This window comes from Mastigoproctus giganteus, chromosome 11 (assembly GCF_048544385.1).
Source record: "Mastigoproctus giganteus isolate SK-2022 chromosome 11, ASM4854438v1, whole genome shotgun sequence".
In the NCBI taxonomy this organism is placed as follows: Eukaryota; Metazoa; Arthropoda; class Arachnida; order Uropygi; family Thelyphonidae; genus Mastigoproctus; species Mastigoproctus giganteus.
This window is the reverse complement of record NC_143585.1, coordinates 11,840,822-11,859,701: the sequence shown is the minus strand read 5'-3', so window position 1 is coordinate 11,859,701 and position 18,880 is coordinate 11,840,822. Positions and strand designations below refer to the sequence as shown.

The 18,880-nt window shown below is 40.0% G+C and overlaps 1 pseudogene across 1 annotated transcript in view; it reads right to left on the bottom strand.

Moving 5' to 3' along the window:
• LOC150077714 (glycolipid beta-1,4-mannosyltransferase egh pseudogene) overlaps positions 1–18,880 on the bottom strand; it is a 57,313-nt pseudogene that overhangs the window by 31,391 nt on the left and 7,042 nt on the right. The window lies entirely within an intron of this gene.

The following is an 18,880-nucleotide window of genomic DNA, read 5'->3' as shown; positions in this document are numbered from 1 at the left end:
GAAATTTCAGAAATGGACAGCTCCATAAATTCATGCCAAGATGTGTAGATATAACATGTTTTTGAAAGCCTTTCCCTTTTAATAATGTAATATATTTATGAAATTACACTATACAATTTCCGGTACGCTACTTTTTGCATGATTTTGTCTTTATATTTCATCAACCTTCCTCAATTTGGCATCATTAATAGTTTCCCAGAGGTCAAAGATGAAGTCATCGGTGAATCAAAATCCTTCTAGGTCAGAGCTATCAACAGCAGTTACAAATTTATGAAGTTTACAGATTAGCTTTTTCCCCCCTCTGTGTTCCTAATTCAGGATCATTTATACTTGTGAAGGACTCTGGGAGACTGTTCAGATTGTCAACTGTTACTGGCACAACATCAGTAGGAGCCGGACATTTAGATCGTAATCGTGTCTCTTTTCCAGATCCAACGTTATTTTCTTGGCACTTCCTGTGGCATTACGAGGACCCTGTATGTGAAAAACCTGCTTTAATAGGCTCAACGAGTCTAGGTGTAAAAGCTGTCCTTTGTGGTATTTCGCGTAATACTTTAATCACTTCAGAATGTCTAAATTAATTACTTTAGACGTAAAAGTAAAGTGCAGCCATTATCAACCCACTGCAGGATGGAAGCCTCCTCAACAATTCATGCTGAGGGAAATGGACCATAATCTGCCACGCTGGTCTAATGCAGGTTGGCAGATAGACCGTATTCAGCAGTCAGGGGCTTGAACCCCGGTCTACTCAAAGAGCGTGTGCGTAGTAAAGTGAGCCTTAGGAACCGGTAAACTCATCCACACAATGAGAAAGACATTCGGAGCATGTCTCCTCTCATCTTTCAGTTTGGACAGCACACTCGGGTAGAAAGAATTCTTCACGGCATCCTCGCTACTTTAAAATACCCATTTCTCAGACTGGAAGAGCGTGTACTGTGTGCCGAACAGAGCCGATTTCTATTGAGTCACAGTCCGCGTTAATGTGCCTTTCCCCATGCCAATCGACAGTGCGCAATTGATTTTCTTATCAAAGGTTTACAACTCTTCTCTGAAAATTCACAGCATGTAGCTGTATAGGTGTCTTGGAAATATAAATTTGCTTGTGGTCTCTGGCAGCTCCAGGCTTACATTCTCTAGGGTGTGATGGAAGATGACGCATCCAGCTGCGGCTAGCTTCGGTGAGTTCCATTTTTTCCCTACCTGGTGGTTTCTTGAGTTGAATGTCACCTCTGCACTACTATTCTATAACAAACTGACCAAAGAAATGTTGAATTCCTGAACACAGCGCCAGCGCACACATTTCCCTCCTATTATATTCAACTATCATTCCCTGCTGAAACTTTTTCTTTCCAAGATCATGCGTTCTGCGTATACAGCTGGAATGAATTCAAAACTAACCACTGATCACCATTATTGGCCAAATATATTTGCATATTTCGTAGTCACACAAATCTCCGGCAATCAGAGGTAGGGGCCCCCGATTTTTTGATAGGATTATGTGTAACAGATGTTTAGTGGAAGGATTCTGTTCATATGACGTGGGTGGCCAGGAAACGTTGAGTCAGTTTACAATAACTCCGTTATTTACAATAACGTAGTCAGTTATTTACAATAACGTACTTATTGTAGTCAGTTTACAATAACTCCGTTATAGTAAACTGACTACAATAAGTAATAACAATTATAATAAGTATTGCAGAAACAAAAATGAGAGTAGAAATGTGTTATAGGCCTAATGACTGTGATTAGTATTGCTGCAAAGACAAATACAATGGGTCAGTAAATGAAAATGTTTTATGTAAAGGGGGGATTTTAACTTTCCAAATAATGATTGGAACTCGGTGGTCACTCACACAGTAGCAGAAATTTTCTGGATGACTCGTTTTCTACACTAGCATCAGAGAAAACAATAATCAACAGCAACTCTTCGTGCATTAAGAATATGCAGTTAAAAGAACTTTTAGTATCAGCGATCATAAAATATACTGATTCAGATCTACAAGATGACTACTGTCAAAGACAAAGCGAAGGGATTTTTCTTTCTTGATGGCGTCTACGCCTCTTAGACAGTTTTTAAATTCTTTTCAGTGGGACCGGCTAATGATGTTAACAACAACAAATTCTAAATGGGAGGCATTTAGCAAAAGAATCACAGAAGCTGCTCGGGTTTTTATGCTATCTATGAGACAATGTTCAAGCTTTAAACCTAAATGGACGTTAGATGAGCTGATGAGAGAGCGGTTCCCCCCACCACACATGATGATCACAAATTATCAGGGGGACACAAGTCTATATTAATATTTTTTAAATAAAGTTTTAAACTAATAATACATTAAAGAAAAAGCCTGAAGCTTTTAAAAATTGTTAACTTAACAGCATTACCAGTTCGTACCACAAGATATGAAGCAAGTTGGCAAATATATAGGGTTGCTGAATGTGGACGACAGTTCTGCACGAAAATGGACAACACGAAAGATTTAAGTGATTTTGAACGTGGTATGGATGGAATTGTTAAAGGCATACATAATCGGACGGTCCATGAAGATGACATGGACTGATCCCCTTTACCATCTCTAAAAAACAAAATATTGTTCATCCACCACAGGATCTTCGTAGACACTATCAAATTTATAAAACGACTGCTCTTGCATGCTTCTTTATGATTAGCCTTCAACGTGGACACCCTTGCCTCTGAATTAATTGAATCCAAACGAGTACGCTTTTTTTGTACAGGCATTCCTTCATCATGCCACTCATCGACCAGAAGGAAGGAAATTCGGGCATTTTCTCTACCCCGGTGGAACTGTCATTTGTCTGACTTGAGAACAAGTGTACATTGTGCCAGAAGGCTATTTAAACGCCACCGCTCTTGGCTGAAGACTATTGTCACCAGAGTAATGAGGGATTATCGTGCACTGAAACAGGAAAATAATAAAGAAATCGATAAGCAAAAGTTTCTAACGTGGCAAGCTTTTGTTGGCACAACTGGAAATTCTGACATGGGATCTTCTATATAAAATCTCTAGAGACAAATTGATTACAAATGAGGTCTACATTTCCGTAATATGTGATAACTGGAAACTGACTTGGTCTAACACTGTTAATGGTATTCTTGATGGCTTGTTTCCGATACCCACTTTCAATCATCTGTTCGCAGAATGAATTCTGAATATTCTAAGAGCCTGGAAATGGATCTTTTTACATTATCTGAGCTGCAAGCAACACTGAAAAAAAAAACAGCTTATCTAAGCATCCTCTGCCGAATTTGATCACAAATGTTGTAATAAAGAAGTTTAGTGAGCTGTTACTTAATGTTCCATTAAATTTGTTTAATAAATATCTGCCAAATGGTGTCTATCCACGTTTGTGGAAAACGGCCATGGTGAAGCTCGTCAAAAAGCCGAGCAAGCCTCCTCATTCAAAATCCTTCCGCCCTATTTCCCTTCTTCCAAACTTAGGAAAGCTATTTGAGCGAATGCTTTATCATAAAATTACAGATTTATTCATGATCAGGAATAATTTTTAACTCACCAATTCGGATTTATCAAGGTAAAATGTCGTGAGGACACTTTATTAAAACTAAAGAAACATGTTAAGAACTTGGACTCGAATTACCATTTAGCTGTCTTCATCGATTTTGAAGGCGTGTTTGATTCTTTGTGGTGGGAAAGTGTATTCGAAACAGCTTTATCAGGTTATCTGGAATTATTTCAGAGACAGGTTTATCGAAGTATCACACAAAAACCAGACAATTAATAGATCTCTCTCGCGTGGATGCTCTCAAGGATCTGTCCTGGCATTTCTGTTTTTGAATATTATTTTAAATAGATGGTTTATCAGCCGATTTGAGTATACTCTCCAAATTGCCTATGCAGACGATTTGGTGCTTATTGTTTCTGGATTTTTAAGAGCTAATTTGAAACCAGGACGTCCATAGTCCTTCTGGGCCTAATTGCTTGGACTAAACAAAACAAACTTACTATATCTTAGGCGAAAACAAAGATGATGTCATTCAGCCATCAGTTTAATCCGGGCTGCCCTCCTAGTATTAAGATTGATGGAAAACAAATACCATACGCCCGTAACTTGAATTAACTTGGTGTCGAGATAGACGACCGACTAGACTTCACCCTATACATCAACAATCTTCTGTAGAAGGTCAATAAATTTACTATGGCTATAATGAGCATTTCGAATTTTGACTGGGGTCATTGCAGGAAGATGCTCTTGCTCTACTACAAAGTTGTTTCTTCCAATTGTCGCTTATTGTTGTCCTCCTATGTGGTTTGAGTGTGTTAAAACTATAAAGTTTCGAATTAAACTGTACACTCTTCAGCGCTCAATGCTGGTTTGTATGCTACGTGCCTGCAGTATAGTTTCTATCGATGCGCTACAAGTAATTGGTGGGAAATTGGCCTTAGATCTTCATCTTATATTTAGATCCTTCTGTTATTATCTCAAGCACGCATTGCCAATGGAATTTGTTGGTATTACTGCAAACTCTTTAAATGGTATAAATCGGGAAAAACGTCATATCTGGTCGGAACTTATTCAACATCTGGAAAGATCTCTGGACCACGTTAGTCAAACACAGAATCACATACAAGTTTATTGATAATGTACTGTTTGCTTCTGATCAGCAAATATCATCTTGGTTCTGTCCAAATTTCTACACATCTTTTCTCATCACTGGGCATGGTTCCATCAAATCGAAACTGGGTCATTAGGGTTTAGAAAATAATGACACTTGCCTTTGTCAGCAGCGAGAAGACTGGGCGCACGTTGTCTTCCACTGCCTTTATTATTTTGACTTTAGAAATTCCTTTCTAGAAAAAGTTCTCCAATTCTCGCCTGACAATGTTAAAGTTTTGATTGAAACTGTCTCCAATTTCAACAGTTTTCTGTTGACGTTTTCAATAGAAAAAGGCAGTTACAAACAATTTCCACGACGGGTTCAACGCAATATGAATGGATGCTTTCTCTAAGGTCAACGTAACGTTGAATATACCTCAAGAGTTGTTGTTTGTTACCACAACCGATTATATTAGCAAGATGATCCGAGGGAAGAAACATTTCAAATGAGCGGGTAGCTAAATACCAGGGAACCAAACTTAAATAACTTCAAGGGGTGTATCAGGGTAGGTAACCCTGAAGAACACCGAGTCTTAATTGTTTATACAGTAATGTCGTCAATAAAATGATTGAATTCTAGCTGCTCGTTAGGACAAGTAACGCCTACATAATAGGGCTTATGGAAACGTGCTGCCACACGGAGATAGGGGATGATGAGTTTCAGCACGGTATGTATGATTTACTTAGGAAGGATAAGGCAGACAGAAGGTTGGCCGGGGTCATGCTTCTTATAAAAAGCATCCTGAGCGCGACGAAAGCTTTTCCGGATTCAGACATTTCATATGCTAGTATAGAATCTGTATAGTGAGATTTAGTTGGAAACAAAGGCATAATGAGAGTGGGAGTAATCTACAGGCCAGGTGATTGTGAAGATTATGATGAGAACCTCAACGTGCAAATGAAATGGGCAAGTAAGCTTTAAGTGGGTAGATGTCGCACATAGAGCGAATACAATTGAATTATAGTATATGTTTAAACCCTTAATCACAGAAGCCTTGAATTTATATATACCATTAAAAATATACTACACGAAGAAGATTCTAAGTTTGATGAATAACGAAGTTTTCAGGTTAACAGAGCAAAAAGAAACGGCATGGAAAGGTTGCAGAGCAATAAAAAGTACTGAAGCCTATAACAGCTACAAATTGATCTGTAATAGAGCCACAGAAAAGGTTAGGCTGGCAAAGGCAAATTATGAGAAACCTCTGAAAAAGAGAGCAAAGGGGGGGGGGGGGGGGGTAATTAATTCTTCACATATATAAATGCAAAGAAGAGAACAAACCAGATCGGACGCTTATGTAATGGACACGGCATTGGATATCATATTTTATTTAATCAGTTTTATTTTGCATCGATATTTCAGAAGAAAAACCCATTTTATATCAATGAGAAATTTTGGGAGTGAAGTTAAAAAAAATGTAATTAATGATGTTGAAATTTCACGTGATTATTTAATAAAAAAAAACTTTCAATCCTACAGGGCAGTAAGGCTCCTGGAATTGGTGGAATATACCCTGTAATTTTAAGGGAGGCAGCAAGTGAGTGCATTGAACCATTAAGGCTAATTATGAGAACATCAGTGAACTCAGGAGAGATTCTGTTGAAGTAGAAGAGTGCCGATGTATCTCTAATACATAAGGGCGGTTCTAAGAGTGAAGTGGGAAATTACCGACCGGTTAGACTAACTTCAGTAGCAGGGAAAATCATGGAGACAATGATCAAAGTTGGAATTCAGGATAATTTAGATAAAAATGGAATTTTGAAGAATATCAAGCATGGTTTTGTGAAGGGAAAATCATGTTTAACTAATCTGATTATTTATTTTGACAGGGTTGCTCATGAGCGGAATTTAAGGAATAATTTCGATATTGTTTATTTATATTTGAGCAAAGCATATGACTCACTCCGACATGAGCAGTTGCGTTATAAACTGGAACAAGTTGGAATCGCAGGGAAAATCCTTTGTAGCAGGACGGTTTCAGGATAGGAGGCAGAGGGTTGTGATAAATGGTTATTCCTCAGGTTGGGTTAATATAAGAATTGGGTTTCCCGGATCAGTATTAGGACCACTGTTTTTTTTTTTATTTTTTTTATTTTCATGAATGACATCGATGAAGAGATAGAGGGCGTGATGTCTAAATTTGCAGATAATGTAATGATTGGTAAAGCAGTTAACGATCACTACCAAGCAGGGCTTCGTGGTGAACTAAATAGACTTCACAAATGGTCAGAAAAGTGACAGCTAAGCTTTAATCCAACAAAGTGTAAGGTATTGCACCTGGGGAACAAAGTATTCAAAGTATTTTATTATTTTATTTTTTTTTTGGCGGGCTCCAGGGTTTCCCCTATTCGCCATTTGGGGAACAGTAACCGCATGTGGACATGTGGACATGTGTGTGTATAGGTAGGGTGGCTCCTAGAACGTCCGTTCAAATCCACCTCGTTTCTTTGTACGTTGAACAGACTCTGCAAAACAGGCCAGCGTGTAGTAGTGCAATGTTCGTGTAGTTTAATGCATGTTATGTTGTTGTGTTATGCTGACCTCTTAGCTACCGAGAAGCAGCTATCACCAGGAAGGCTGCTTCTAGATACTCGTCCACACCACGGGAAGGTGGGCCAGTTCCAGTAGATGGGACGCATAAGGTCTCAGGTTATGAGACAACAAAAAAAAAAAAAAAAAAAAAACCCTCTGGGGGCCCAATCCAGAGCTTAAAAAAAAAAAAAAAAAAAAAAAAAAAAATAATAATAATAAATAAATAAATCCTCCTCATCATCACCAATAGTCTCTTGGGCATTCTGGACCCACTTCAGTATTCTTTTCAACACACTATTCTGGTTCAACTGTTTAACAGGCGTTTCCTCAGTTCAAAGGCTCCCTTTGCAAAATCCTGGAATAATTGAAATACACTCCTATTAGATACAAACACCTCTTCCCGACCTAACTCATTTTCAGCAAAGATTTCCCTGATTATTTCCCTGACATTATCGTAAATTGTACACACATATAATATATGGTGCCAACTTTCACTCTCACCACAAAAACAGAGATCTGTATCCGAAAGACCCAACTGAAATAATTTCGCTTTCATCGAGCCGTGACCTGTTAGTAAAAATGATGTTTGTAAACTTGGCGTAAACCAACTTCGAACTGTTCTGTCACTTAAAAAGGTAACATCCGGAATAAATTTCTTTGTCACTCGACCAGTAGATACAGTGTCCCATCTTGTTTGCCACAAGTTAACAATCTCATTTAAACATCTTCTCTTCTCCCTCTTAATATCAGAATTTATGTCAACTTCTATGCCAACAAGTCTAGTAGATATTTTCTTCTTAATGCCATAGCACAGCCCTCGATAAGCCACGAACAAATCCAAAGGGACTGCCCCAGCCATCACTTGAAGTGCAGTCGTAGCTACAGTTCTACATACCCTTAATATACTGAGAAGCATCGTTCTTTGTAGTGAGTTTAATTTAGCCTGAAATCTAACAAGAGCCACTCTGTGAGACCAAACTCCCGCTGCATACGTAACCATAGGCAGAAACACCACCTTATAATATAAAAATAAAGTTTTATTGGACACACCCCAATCTCCTCTTGATACTCTTATAATATAGCCGGCAAATTTCCTAATCTTGCTATGTAGATGTGTTATATGCGCATAATAAGACAACTTGTGATCAATAATGAGCCCCAAGTATTTAGTTTCAGAAACCATAGTCAACTGTCTCCCATTTAATTTTATTTGCGGCGGTCGTCCCAAATCAAGTTTGGTTTTAAAAAGCATCATTTTGGTCTTTTGGGGGCTAATGGTAAGCTTAAATCCTTGTGCCCAGGTATTAATATCATTTATTACACGGTTTGCATTTTGCTCCAAATCGTGTCGTGATCGACCTGCCACAATTAATGTGACATCATCAGCAAAAGCTATCACGTGACAATTTACTTGTGGTCGAACCAGCCAGTTCTGTAACACTAAATTCCAAATAGAAGGACCTAATACAGAGCCCTGAGGGCAACCTCGCGTGATTTGTCTTTGAAGGAGAAAATGTTTAGACCTTACAGTCACATATCTCTCAGAAAAATAACTCCTGAACAGACTGTATAACTGCTTAGAACACTCAGCACGACACAGTTGAGAAAGAGCTGCCTCCCACCATACTGAGTCAAACGCACCTTCAAAATCTATATATATAGCGAGTTCATATTTTGAATCAGAGTTTGAAATGTATGTATGAAAGTCCAGAAGAGCATCCTCGCACGATTTCCCCGGTGTAAAACCATACTGATTAGGTGTAATCATGTCATGGCGTTCTAACAATTCTTGTAAACGTATTGCCATTAACCTCTCTAACACTTTCCCCAGATTAGCCAACAAAGCAATTGGACGGTACGACTTAGGCTCAATTAAAGGTTTCCCAGGCTTCCTAATTAGCCTCAATAAAGCAATCTTCCATTTCAATGGAAACAGTCCTTCCTCTAGGCACTTATTATATAACAAAAGTAACATGTTAGGTATTAACTTAAAAAACCTCACTATAAATGCGTTCTCAATCAAATCTATTCCTGGACATTTTGCAAAATTAAGTTTCTTTAACACCCCTGCTAGTTCATCTATTGTAAACGCCATGGTATTGCCTCTAGCTACATAAAATTGATTTTTTCTCCGCAGTTCGAATTGGCACTGTGAGTCTAAGATGGGATCGTCAACCGGGAACAGCCTGGTTAATATTGCATCTACTGAATCCTCCCAGCCAATAGTCTCAGTAGAATCCTCTTGAATTGTATTAAATACCTCCAAACTTCTCAGTTTATCTCTTGACAACTTATATAGCAAACCCCAGGGATCGTTTCTCCCCGATTGTTTTACAAACAATTGCCAGGTTTCTCTCTTCCGAGTTGCCATGGTTCTCTTGTAATTATTTTTAAGAGATACATAATTGTCATGCAATCTAACTACCTCAGAATGACCCCAATTCCGATGCCGCTGGTACTGTCTCCTAGCTCGATATACAGCCCGTCGTAAGACAGTCAGTTCGTTTGTCCACCATGGGCAGGATTTTAGTTTAATAACCTTCTTCCTACCTGACTTATATGCCGCTCTTACTATTGAATCCTCTATAGTATTAGCTAAATATATTGCAGATTCACGAACTATCTGTTGTTGTTTATCCGAGGAAAAGTCCCGAAGAATAGAAGCTTCATACATGGACCAATCAAATGATTTCAACGAAAACCGAACAATGTGTGGTATCCGATCTTGAGTACCAGTTAAATCCGGCACATTCTTCACATAAAACAATATGGCTCGATGATCACTTGATGTCCAATCAGACATTACCTTCCAGTTACAAATACAATGTCTAATACCAGAAGTTGTTATAGTTAAATCAATATTAGATTCACCCATTGGTCCACAGAAAGTAGAGAGTTGATTTGACTTGTTCATTACAAATAAATTATGGCTCGATAAAAACTCTTCCAGCAATAAACCTCTCATGTCAGATGTTGCACTATACCACAATGGAGACTTTGCATTAGCGTCTGTCGAAATAATCACTTGTTTAGGTCTTAAAATGAGCAACACATACTCTAAATAATCCACGCAATTATTAAAGTCCATTGAAGGAGCACAATACAGAGATATAAAATAGAATTGAACATTTGCCGAGGCCACCATAACACATGTAGCGAACTGGTTACATAACCTATGAACAACCACTACGTCTAGATCTCTATTATTGACCACAATTCCAGTTTTAGGCTCTTCCTGCACCGGTTGTATTATTCGTGACGTTAAGGGATAACCAAATATTCAGTAACCGCAAAATAACGTATACACTTGGAGTTGAATTAAAGTCAGTAGTGGAATAAAGGTACTTGGGATTACGATACGATCAGACATGAAGTTCGCCGAGCATTGTAGACAGGTTGCAAGGAAGGCCCATGGTGGCCTATCGATAAGTTATCGAACATTTTTTAGTAGAGATAAGGAATGCCTAATCCCATTTTATAAGGCTATTGTTAGACCACGCTTGGATTACTGTGTTCAAGTATGGAGATCGCACCTAAAGAAAGATATCGAGCTTCTTGAGAGGGTCCAAAGACGGGTAACTGCCTGGTGAGATCGGGAAAAGGGCGTCCATATGAGGAAAGACTTCGAATATGTGGGTTGCAGAGCTTGGAAATTAGGCACCTTAGAGGAGATTTGATTGAGGTGTTTGAGGCTGTGAGAGGCATAAGTAAAATGAATAAGGACGAAATTTTCACGGTTATAAATGATTCTAGAACTAGGGGACATAAATTCAAGTTACGGGGAAGTGTTTAGACTCGGTCGCAGGAAGTTTTATTTTAGGAAGCGAGTTATAAATTACTGGAATAAGGTAACCTGCATGGGTGGTAGAGGCTAACAGTTTGGAGAAATTCAAAGCTGGGTGGTTACCTGTTGTTGTTGCTTGGGTTTTATTGGCGCATTAGCGACTAAGGCTATAATGCGCCAAAACCTAGTCATAAAAAGTAAAATTTTCAGTGGCCTAACGAGTTAGGTCACCAAGTCAGAGTATGAAAACAAGTATAAATGGTAAAAGACAAATATCAGTAAACAAGTAACATTAACGAAGTAGATTTTTTAAATATGAGTAAAATGGTTTACTGATTTCAAAAAGCTAAAAATAGCAGACACATGGTCATTGTCAGATAAAATCTGACTGAGTGTATACGGTTCAGTCAGAGGATTAAAAGCGGTAAAACGGATATTACTAAAATCTGGACAATCAATTAAAATTGTGTCTGATAGTTAAAATAGTGCCACAGGACTCACACATAGGAGGGTCATCAGCCCTCAGCAAAAACGAATGAGTCAAATGACTATGTCCTATGCGGGTCCGGGTAAGAACAACTTCCTCCTTACGATTCCTGCGCAGACTAGACTGCCATGGTTCAATTACGGGCTTTATACGATATAATTTATTAGCAGTCTGTCTATTCCACGAATCCTGCCATTGGGAGTGTATCTTCATGTGTATTACTTGCCTGTAGTCTGTATAGGGGACTGACAAGCAGCGATTATTACTGAGAATTGCTGATTTGGCTGCGGTGTCAGCCAAATCATTTCCCTTAATCCCAATGTGGCTGGGAATCCAGCAGAAGCGGATATCATATTCACATTCACGGAGGAATGTGAATCTTCTGCTGAATACTAGATAGAACTGGATGAGAATTATATCTCACAGATATTAAAGCCTGTAACACACTGAGGGAGTCGGAATATAAAATGAACCGTTTGTATTGGCATTTACTAATTTGATCCAAGGCTAACTCTATAGCGTGCAGCTCTGCAGTAAATATGCTGCATTCAGAGGGAATATGCTCCGATGTAGTGGTGTCCCTAAAGACAGCAGCAGATCCCACATATGATTCCGACTTCGAACCGTCTGTGTAAACTGGCGCGAAATCAGAATGTTCAGCTCGGTGTGCTGAAAAAAGCTGCAGGTAGATATATGATTGAGTGTCCGACTTTCCCCAATTTCTAAAGGGACAAGTCATATGCCAGGATATGAACATGCCAGGGTGGAAGGGGTTGCTTCGGTTTTTGGGCAACATTGTCTACCTTGATATTAAGTTCTATGAGTAGCTCTTGGAGACGAATTTTCCCATCGTGGCTCAAAAACGAATGACCACGTAGGATCGTCTGGCAGGGATTTCAGTTTTAGAGACAACTGCTTACGTCGAAGCGATAACGGTGGTTCGTTTGCTTCGACGTATAAACTCTGAACAGGAGATGTTCGAAATGCTCCAGTAGCGATACGGAGAGCCTGATGATGGACAGGGTACTGTCTCTGGCTGAAGAATATAACTGGGACCCATAATCTAATTTGGATCGCACAAGTGCACGGTAAAGCCGTAGTAGGATGCATCAGTCTGCACCCCAAGATGTAGAGGAGAGCAAGCGGAGAATATTAAGGCTTCTTGTGCACTTTGTGCGGAGTTGACGGATATGATCCAGAAAGGTCAGTTTTTTATCGAATATGAGTTCCAAGAATTTTGTGTTCGCTGCTACTGGAATAGCATTTTGTCCGAGCCTTAATTCAGGTTCAGGATGAAGATTACGCTTACGACAAAAGTGTACACAAACGGTCTTCTCCGGCGAGAACCTGAAGCCATTAGCAAGTGCCCAGGAATTAAGGCGATCAATGGCTTTCTGCAGTTGTCTTTCAATAACCCTCATGTTGCATGACTGACAAAATATGCTAAAGTCATAAACATAGAGGGCACAGTTTACAGTTGGAGGAAGTTGTTCTGTGATGGAATTTATTTTGATGGCGGAAAGCGTGACACTTAACACTGATCCTTGTGGTACTCCCTCCTCTTGGCTGAAGGAACGAGAGAGTGAGGATCCCAACGAACTTGGAAAGATCGATCGGCTAAAAAGTTTTGAATAAAAAAGGGGAGACGCCCTCTAAGTCCTAGGCTATGTAAATCTTTTAAGATGCCAAATCTCCAAGTTGTGTCATACGCTTTCTCCATGTCAAAGAACACTGACACCAAGTGTTCGCGTTTTAGGAAAGCATCCCGAATGGATGTTTCCAGTCTAATTAGATGGTCCAAAGTGGACCGGTTCCTTCGGAAGCCGCACTGGATGTTGGAGAGAAGGTCATTTCATTCTAAATACCATATTAAACGAGAGTTAACCATTCTCTCCAGGATTTTGCACAGACAGCTAATCAGAGCAATAGGACGATAATTGGTAGTGACTTTTGGATCCTTTCCTGGCTTAGCAAAGGCAAGAACGATTGCCTTGAGCCAGGAATCCGGAAACTGCCCTTCAATAAAGATTCTGTTATATAGAAAGAGCAGATAATCCATAGATTTTGGTGAAAGATGTTTAATCATATCATAACGGATGCCATCTGGTCCTACGGCACTTGCTTTGGAAAGAGTGAGGGCTGTTTTCAGTTCCTGCATAGGGAATGCCCCTTTGTAGGGACAGACGCTCTTAGACTTAAAATTAAGTGCCTGTTTCTCGAGTTTATGTTTCAGGACCAGGAACTCTGGGGAATATGATGATGATGCAGAGATGTTAGAGAATGTTTCCCCAAGAGAATTGGCTATTGCAGTTGGATCTGCAATAGTGCATCCATTATAATCTAGGATTGAAGAAGGGTGGGATGTATATTTTCCCTTCATTTTCCGGATTTTATCCCAGACTACCTTAGAGTTGGTAGACTGGTTAATGGATGATGTAAAACGGATCCACGATTCCTTTTGACTCTGACGGCGGATATAGCGTGCTTTGGCTCGTAAGCGTTTAAAGGCTATAAGGTTGGACGTGGTAGGATATCGGAGGAATATCCCCCACGCTTTGTTTTGAGCCTTTTTTGCTGTTGTGCATTGTGAATTCCACCAAGGTTTGGGAAATGGTGGAAACTGGGCAAATGTTTTTGGAACAGCATTCGCAGCTGCTTGGACTATAATTTCTGTGATGTACATTACTGCATCATTGATCGGCTCCTGACTGACGGTGCTGAGATCAAAATTTGCCTGATGTTGGAAGGCAGACCAGTCAGCCTGATCAATCTTCCACCGTGGTAACCTGAAGGGAAGGCATGGTCTCCCACTGTGTAACGAGGTTATCACAGGGAAGTGGTCACTTCCGTATGGATTCTCCTCCACTTCCCAAGTGAGTGAAGTGAGTAGAGCAGGGGAGGATAGAGAGATCAATGGCAGAAAAAGTACGGGAAGGCATGTGGAAGAAGGTATTTGCTCCAATATTTAGAAGTGAAAGGTCACTGTCATTTAGCATACGCTCTATGACTCGTCCCCTTCCATTGATGTTAGCATTACCCCACAGGGTGTTATGTCCATTAAAATCCCCGAGAAGTAAGAAAGCGGGAGGCAACTGCGTTAAAAGATCATCAAGGTCTTCCTGGGAGATGTCAGTCCCAGCTGGCAAATAAATAGAGCACACAGTTAATAAAAATCCCACTGAAAGGCGAATTGCAACAGCCTCTATGCTGGTTGTAACGAGCAAGGGCTGAACTGGGGTCTGGTTGCCCACAAGGATAGCCACTCCTCCATGAGAAGGACCATCCGCAATTCTATCCTTTCGAAAAAAAGTGATGTTATGCATGGTGGGATCGTCATTTGCCTTTAGATAAGTCTCCTGCAAGCAAAGGCAAACTGGCTCGTGCTTTTGCAGGAGGGCCTTGATGTCATCAGTATTTCGCCAGAATCCACGACAATTCCATTGTAGGAATTTAGCCATTATTTTGGCTTGGTGAGTCCATCAGGCGGCTTCCGAGGTGCTGAGGGCTTTATTTTGTCAGTCTTGGATTTATCTTTTTTGGGGAAGAATGGACGCTGTCCCGTGTCCATTTCTTCCTCCGCAAAGAGTTCCAAGACTGATTCGTCCGATACCACCTTATTCTCTACATCCATTGTTTCTGGTATTACGGGTGACTCTTCCGAACGTTTTTGCTTTTTTACCACTTGGTTTTGGTAGTGGTGGAGCACTAGGAGGCACGGATATAGGAGTGGCAACTGATTGTGTTTTTTTGGTGGGCTTTTGTGAATTCAATAAATAGCGTGCAATCGGAGTGAATGACTCTTTCGGTGGTATAGTCATCTCAGTTTGTGTACCGATAGTGCACTTTGCAAAAACCTTCTGAGCATATGAAGGTTTCACGCTATTTATTGGTTGGATGCGTTTTCTGGCCTCTGGGTAGGAGATATTCAGCACTGTTTTCAGTTTTTGGATTTCTTTTTCATCCTTCCACCGCTGGCATGCTCGAGAGTAGGCGGGGTGCTCTCCTTGGCAATTAATACAGATCGATTTTGAAGTTGAACATTCCTTGCTCTCGTGGTCTTTAACACCACATCGAGCACAGGCAGGATTACCACGACAAGATGTTTGTGAGTGGCCGTATATTTGGCATCTAAAACATCTCAGTGGGTTTGGGATGTAAATCCTCACTGGGCAGTTTAGACAGCCTGCCTTGATGGAACTTGGAGGCCGTGGGGTATTGAACGTAAGGATAAGAACTCGGGTAGGGACGAGATTCCCATCCTTTCGTATCGATATTCTTTTTACAGCTATCACACTCCTTGGTCTTTCAATTCACAGCAGATCTCTTCTCAGAAACATGAAGGTCCCACTCTGATATAACACCACGTGAAGAATTCAGAGTTTTGTGGGGGGTTACGGTGATAGGTATTCCCCCCTATGGATGTAGAGTTCAAGAATTTTTCAGCTTGTTTTGTGCTGGAAGCTTCAACCAAAAGATCGCCAGAACGCAGTCGTTTAACGGATTTTGGTGAACCTGCCAACCCTTCTAATCCTTTCTGGATAAAGAAGGGTGACATCTTTCCAATTGACTGCTCTCCGATGGAATGAAGAATGAGGAAAAGCGGTGTCACTGATGGTGGTGCTGTATCCTCAGTCCTGGCTCTTTTTGCAGAGGTGTTTTCATTGTCATCGTCTCGATTAAGTAGGAGCCTTGTTGGGGCCCCAGAAGAAATGGGATTTAAATTACTCATATGAGTAAAGAGAAAGTGTCTGATGCCTAAGTACCTCACCCACCACGGAGCCCTACGAGGGGACGCCCACTCGTGAACTAGCAGGTAATGCGTACACGAATGGGACGCCGAGTTCGCTTAGGAGCCCCATACCCACGTTACCAATAAGTCTTTATCCCGTCCCAGGACCATAGGGGGGTAGACTTCTTGGAACGCAGTTGACCCTAGCAGTAAAAAACCACCCGCCGATTGATCCCAGTAGGGTCGGTCCGGGACCTCCCGTCTTGTCGAAGCAGGGGCCAAAGTGGTGTATTAAGGCTGGGGCCCCTCAACCACCAGGATCCCCCTTTCCGAAATCCACGGGTCGCGGCGCACGGCTGCACACGCCTGATTCCAAAGATGTAACCCTGGAACCAAGGTATGGGCGTTAGATCCCAGTGATGCTAATCTGGGAATCCAGCAGCATCACTGGGAGGTCCCCTCACCACGTACAGGTGCCCACGTCGAGGGGGGATAGTTACCTACGGGAGCATGGAAACACATTAGGTTGTGTATTTTATTTTTGTTTATTATTTATTTATTTTATTTAATTTTTTATGAATATTAGTTTTTTTTTTTTTTTTTTTTTGCTAGTGCAGCATAAGCCTCAGGCTTCCTTGCACCATGTGGCCATTAATAATACTATTACTGTTCGTCTACTATTCTCGCATCCTGCTTGCCTTTCAGGATTATTCTTAGTAGTACTGAAATTCACAAAGCCTTCCGTGCTTCAGTGACTTATTGCCTTTTTTCCCCTTCTGGTTTGGGAAACTAGATAAATCTGCTGGCATCCATTGATTTAGCACTGCCTTCGGTGGGTGTGGAATCCTCCCCTTTAGTCAATCAAAACAGTCATTAGTATTATATTCAAACGGATAACAGGGTATAGTATGTTTGCTGTTCAAGAGAACAAAGTTTCGAAAAATGAGTATCAAAAAGATTAGCAATGCCGCGAGGTCAGTTGATTAAGATATTCGAATCATTAGTTAACACAGGAATTCTGGAAGATCTCAATAGCTTTTTGAGACAGCACCATAATCGTCTGGAATTGAAATTTCGAGTAAGTTGAAGCTTCAGCTGAGTAAACAACAGGATATTGGGATTTCATAATTTTCTCAACATGACGTCTAATGGAAGAGAAGGAAATGTAGCTAAAGTTCAGTTTTAAATACCTTTTGTGGAGGAAATTTTTGCGATTAATTAAATAGACAAGCTCGTTCAACATTCAGCGAAGGAAGTTATTACGATTAGAGGTAGCGAATTTTATGGCAACGAACTCAGAATCTGCAAAATGGAGGATTAGGTACAGATAATAAATGTAATGATTCAAAATTTTGGATGTGAATCCAATCAACTTTGCCCAGAAATCGATTTAAAGAAATCCAGTCAGTGTGCCTAAAGCCAAAAAAGTATCTGTCAGAAGAAGGTTCTGAAATAAAAGCATCGGATGAAATTATCACCCTTAAAAATTGCGAATTGACTTGATTCATGGGTGAATAATAAACCAAGGTAGGAAGAATTCCGGGGGAGGGAGGGAAGGTACAGATTTCAGTTATGGTCTTTCTAAGCTAACTGCTGCAGAATTGTTTAGCCAACTGAATTTGGTGAACTATTCGGGTCAATGAATAGGTGCAGTAGCCTATTCGTTGCTCACCACAGATTATTTGTTACATCAATTTGCCGATCGAGAAGGCTAGATAACAAAGAATTACTACGATGTAAGGATAGCATTTCGGATTACGTTTATGTGGCAAGCTTTGAAATTGTTTGCTGGATGCAATATTAATAGCGCCACAACATTCGCTGACAGAATTAAGTTCATTAAGGAAAGTTGCAGATCGTAAATGTGACTGACTAAACCCCTTTTAGAACTGTCATTAGGAGTAAATAAAGCACATTGAATACTCTAGGATAGCGTTTCTCAAACTGGGATCCGCAGATGCATATGTATGTATCTATATATGGTCGACCATATATAGATACATACATATGCATACGTTATATATAGGGGTCCGCAAACTGTTTTTGATATTTGAAGGGATCCGTGAACTTTTTTTGATTTTTGAAAGGGTCCGTAGATCTCAGTAGTTTGGGAACCACTGCGCTAGGAAATTAACCAACGTGCAATACACTAAAACATCAACCTCACAAAAATTAATATTAATAGTTTATATTAAGTTTGTTTATATAAATTGGCATTCGGTTTACTGAGAGTAAATGTGTTAAGTGCAGCAAAATATTTATTGTCATTTATGCGGTGAGTGGACAAGATTATTTTTTATTATCGTACTTTTCGGGCAGCACTATTAGGGATACTATCTTACATTCAAAATTACTTAATGAAATTAGATATAACGAAATAATCCTAAGAAGGAGGATGAGATCAATCAACTGCAACATGACTGGGTGTCCCCCCAGCTTTAAATAAAGGTTGAGAATCAACTACAGAATCCATTGCGATTGCAACTTGAGACAGATTTGGCAAAAATATTTCACACGAAGAAATTAGAGCTGCAAAAAAAACTGAAATGGAGAAATACAATTGGAAGTGTCATGAAAGTTAATTTTTGTATTTTTTTATATTCAATAATGAGATGTTTTTACTGTGCTTGGATACCCATCTAAATTTTTAGGGAAGAAAGACAGCTGTATAAAACGCGTGCAAAGATTAAAGAATGAGCAGCTAAGCAAGAGCAA